We start from the raw sequence: 5,415 nt of genomic DNA, 5'->3' as shown, positions 1-5,415 counted from the left end.
AAGTTCTCATTAGCATTCATTACCAAGATTACACCAGAGCTCTTTAGCCTCTATGCATCCAAAAGACCCCATCTGCCCCACTTTGTATTTTCCCAAATCCTGCTGCTCAAGCATATGCACAAACTGATAAGGCTGAAGCTACTATCTGCCTGGCACACTTCTGCGTGGAAAGTCACAACCAGCTTATCCTTCTGCCTCGCAAGCATGAAGCTGAAAAGAATCTGATTAGCTTGTGGTGAATCATTCCCAAATAATAACAACAACAACAACAAAAAAAGCAAGAATAACGTTTTTTTTGCCATAGATCACCTTCCCAGGAATGATGATGACACTTTCCACACATTAATAAATACTGTAAGTTTGTGTGGTCAATTTTTTTTATACCAGTTGGTTTAAGGCAAGACCAAAAAATAGTCACAAAACACATTTTCATGCAAATAATTGTATTTGTTTTGAAACAATTTCTTTCTTCTACTTTCTCTTTTGAGATCTGCTTTTCTTCTATAAAAGAATGGCATCTTTCTATACAGACAGTAAGAGGTGGAAACAATACATGAGCTGCCTTTTTACATACATCTATGCTGAGTTCAGGTATTAGCTCTACACGCAACAGGGGGGCAAACCTACAAATAGGAACAATAACAATTTCATCAGCTTCAGAGGGAAAATGCCTATCTTCACATTTCACTAATGAAATGTTTACAGAGTGAGCAGAATAATAAGCAGAACGTTTCCTGGGGCACAGACAGTAAAGCTAACATCTCTCTGACTGACTCACAGCTGTCTGGCTTATCAATGCACCAATGCAGAAATGTCCTTTAAAGAGAGAACAACTAACTTTTTCAAGGGCTTAGATTTAAAGTTTATTTCAAAGCTCTCATCAAATTTTAAATGTGCATCTGTTGCAGACAGAAATCACTTTGGAAACACATTTAATTTTGCTCCGGCTCCAATTTGAGGGAGTCTGTAGTCTGACACACTTGCAAATAGGACTTTCAAAAAACAGTCACATCCAGTTGTAATTATTTTCATCTTGAATCAAACCAAAACCAAGTTACAGAGTGATCTGTTACTTGTGTATGGCACAGTGCAGGTCCGGGTAGCAGTCAATCAGATATTAAAACTGACAGCAGAACATACCGCATATTAAATGCACGTGTACCCTTTTTGGTACAGGGAATGCCCTAAATGAACATTGCACTGGTTATATTTTGGGTGAGAATAACTAAAGAAAATCAGAAAAATGTTTTTGTTTTCCTTTTTTTTTTTTTTAAGGGATGCTGTTTGTCGTCTTCTGCTTGTGTACATCCTCAGGCAGCATGCAGCTGTAGAGGAGAGAAATGACGAAAGACTTAAATTTAAGACTTTAGATAGCTGACAGTTACACAACCAAATGTGACTTCTTAGCACATGAATGCCCAGCAGGCTGTTTCCCACTGTCGCCTATTACAGCTTACCTGTCAGCAGCACTGTGGCATATAAGGGGGATTAATATAAGATGAAAACATAACGCATGTCATGCACATATAATATATATGGAGAATGAAAATTATTTTTCTTAATGTAGGAAATAGCTTGGTTGGGAAAACATTGGAAACATTTGATTCCAAGTGGTTATATAAATTAGAATTATTGTATTATAGTTTATTTGAAAAGATACATTATTATAGAGGAAATAGCATCTCTACACAAAGCATGAGCGAGAACATGATGGAATCAAACTTTGGGGTTGAAATCTTGTTTTCTGTGGTTCCTTTTGGCACCAACACTTGACAATTATGCAGAAAGAAACACATCAAAGAAGAGAGGCAACTCCTCCACTCAGAGATACTTCATTAGAAGACACAATGTGGTCAGTGTTGAAAGGGAAGCAAATGTCCACAAGCACAGGTGCACTGGTACTCGCACATCAGTTCATATTCTGCACTACACATTTAATTCTTCCTGTAAGGTTTGCTAAAACAAACTGAGGAAATATTGAGATCTTTACACTGATATAAGAAAGAAGGAAGAAGCAACAAAATACGATTTTCAGGCTGAAAACTCAGAGGACTGATGTTTTAGCCCCTGGTCAAAGTGAAGTCAGTCTGTTCCCTCATACACGCAGTCAGTTTGTTATTGGCTTCAGTAGCTACAATGTCTGACATGCTTATTCCTAATTAGACTTTCAGTGTCACACCTATGTCCTCGCTACGTTCAGGCTGAGAAACATGGAGCAGTCCAACATGCTGTGATTAATGCTGCTGTCCAACAGAAGCATTTTAATTGAACAACACAGACTTTGGGGATGAAGGGAATTTCAGTTTGTTGAACCTGCTTCGGAGAAATGTACCGTGTTCATGTTTAGTGATTACTCCTCTCACCTCGTTGCTCCACAAAGCCATTAGAGCTGAGCTCTGGCTTGGTGAATTTATGCTCTCAGGACTCCACAGATCTGTGTTCAAGCTGATTAGAGGAGGTAGAGCAGCTCCTTGTGCATGCTGATTAAAGCAGGCAATTCATGATCATTTATACTTGTTAATTAATTGTTATTTTATTTCTCACAATTATGCAGAGGCAGCTTTGTGTATATATGACTCTTGCTGAGTCTAAGTCCCAAACACAGCGAGGGCTAAAGGGCTAAATGAAGGACAGTGAAACAGACGAGGGAAAAGTAAACCCTCTGAATCATACAGTGAGCATGAAATACAAGCCTGCAAGCCACAAGACAGTGTACTTTTTGAAGATGCTGTCATCTCCAGTATTCTTAGTCTCACTAAAATCTATGAGCAGAGCTGGCACTTCATACATAAAGAACAAGTGAAATGCTATGGAAAATATCTCAAATTCTGTAGTGTCAACAGAATTATTTATCGAGCCTTAGCCATGACTCATTTGAGTAGTCTTGCCCTACTAGAGGATCTGGAAAAACGTACAACGTTACAGATGATAAAAACAGCATGAAGTCATGCAAAAATAGAACAAGGAAGCAATGTGATGGTAAAGAACATTTCTCCACAAGTGAAACGGAAAAGTTTGTGAAAGTATAGGAAAACTAGGTCACGTATACTCACTGGTCACTTAGTCGAACAGGTTCAACTGCTTGTCAAAGCACTTATCTAATCAGCCAGTAACATAGCAAAACTCAGCGCATTTAGGCCCATAGGTGTGGTCTGTCTACTTAAACATTCAACGGCGGTCTAGCAAACGTTTCTTACTGATGTCTGATGTCAGAGGACACTAGTTTTAGTTCTAGAGACACTAGTGCTCTGACCAGATAGAAAGGCAATAGTAACTCAATCAGCCACTCATTACAACGAAGACATGCAGTCCACCAAAGTCCAGTACTCTGTCTTATCACTCTCACTGATGCATCCAACCACTGCAGAGTCATCAGAAAACTTGGAGCATGGCAGGTCTCTGTGTAGTGGCTGAATAGTGTGAAGAGCAAAGAAGAGAGGATAGTCCTTCGTGGTGCCTCGGTGTTGCTGATCACCTTATCAGACGTAAAATATTGAAGATGCACATTTTGTGGTCTTCTTGTCGGGTAATCAACAATCCAGGACATGAGAGAGGCAGCCAGGGGCTGCATTTCTCTCATCTTGTCATCCAGGAGGGTTGAGCTGAACGTACTGAATGCACTGGAAAAATTTAAAAAACATGAGCCGCGCAGTGCTCGTCAGCTGGTGCAGATGGGTGTAGAAACAACTGAGCAGGTGGATGATGGCGTCCTCATCTCTTAGATGACACTGGTAAAAGAACTGAATGGGGTCCAGGGTCTTCGTGACATAATAAGTCAGTACCACAGGTCTGTGATCCTGGCATCTTTGGTACAGGAACAAGGCCCAGCACTGAGACCCTCTGCAGACTCAGGCTCCTCATGATGAGTTTATGAAGACAAAGCGTGGGAGCAGAGACCTTGAGGACATGGGGACTCACCCTTATATCCAATATTTTTGATTATTCATATTCTGGCAATAACGAATGAACATAAATAAACCTGCGTCGACTGTATTCAACAGTTGGTGATATAACAGGCTATGGCTCTACTGACTACTTCATCCCTGACTCATCTGTTCAGACCGAAACCCAGATTTCTACTGGCAGCTACTCAGCAGATTATCATAGTATTTCGTGCGGTAAGTCATGGCCCATGACAGCTGTTCTGTTTGCCAGCAGTATTTGACAAAAACTACCAAGCTGAATGGAGAAGTGGAACATGGGCAAAAAAGAGTAAGAAGACAGTTCTGGAGCCAGGTGACTGTTTTTAAAACGGTCAAAAAGGGCACTGGGTTTGGCTTGTGGTTGATTTCAGTAAATTTACCAGTTCAATAGAGGTAAGACTTCTGAAAAGGATAATATGAAGAGGTTTTTCACTCAGGCCCTGTTAAGCAGTTACAGATTAATGTCTGCCAAATAAAACATTAAAGAAAACCCTGCACATTTAACTCTGACAGCATCTGAAAAGTAACCTATAGTCACGCAGGCGCGTCTGGTGTATCAGCGTCATGTGACGGACTGATCCAACGCACCAACAGCCAACACTGCTTTGGGGGTCGTTGTTTAGATTGTGCTGTGAAATAAGTGTAAGTAACAAGTTAACATGTTGGAAAAATAAGTACATACAAATAGGACAAATTATCACACTTGATATGAGGTGATATAACGCTGATTCATTTCCTCTCTGCTTAAATGGCTGCAGTACAACATGACTGCCAGTGATGAAGAGAATTAGCTGAGAGGACGTGAGCGAGAAAAGGACCTTGATGTTCACTTCTCCCACGTCAGTCCAGAAAAATAGGCCACTGATAGAATCTTCCGACAGGTGGTGGTAAGGCTGTAGGCCGTAATGCTCATTTTTAGATGGACATTTTTAGATGCTGCTTGTGTGACGTGGCCATTGTAGACTTTGACTCTCCCCGATCATAAGAATCATAAATTGCAAGCTGAAGTAAAACGTGATGTTTCAAGAATAATTTGTGTTTATAGTATTTTTTAACACTGTCGTCATATCAAAATGTGAAAATACTAAAACGCACTAAAATCTCAAACTGAAATTTCCCTGCAGATAAACCAGAACCCTACAATTAAAAAGCGCTGAGCAGTAAATAAAACAAAAATGTCATGTAATAGCAAAGCATCACTGTGCCCTAGATACTGGCTTTCCAAAATGACACAAATTTAACACAATAACAGCAATTACTCTAGCGAGTCACTGGATCGTGGCTTCATAATGGGATGTAAAAAATGAAAGTCTATTAGGGGCTCAACATGACATCCATTTTTTAACTTTCTGGGCCAGAGCTTCAGAACTCCGCATGCGTGGTATTAATTTAAAATCTACTGGAGGGAGAAAATATATGGGTCAGTGATAATATTGTTAGCTTGCCAATGCAAAAGCATAGTCACTGATGTCAGTCTGAAATCTCAATTATG

This window comes from Pundamilia nyererei, unplaced genomic scaffold, assembly GCF_000239375.1.
Source record: "Pundamilia nyererei isolate P.nyererei 1_Seehausen unplaced genomic scaffold, PunNye1.0 scaffold00068, whole genome shotgun sequence".
Taxonomy (NCBI): Eukaryota; Metazoa; Chordata; class Actinopteri; order Cichliformes; family Cichlidae; genus Pundamilia; species Pundamilia nyererei.
Note: the sequence above shows the minus strand (reverse complement) of the source record.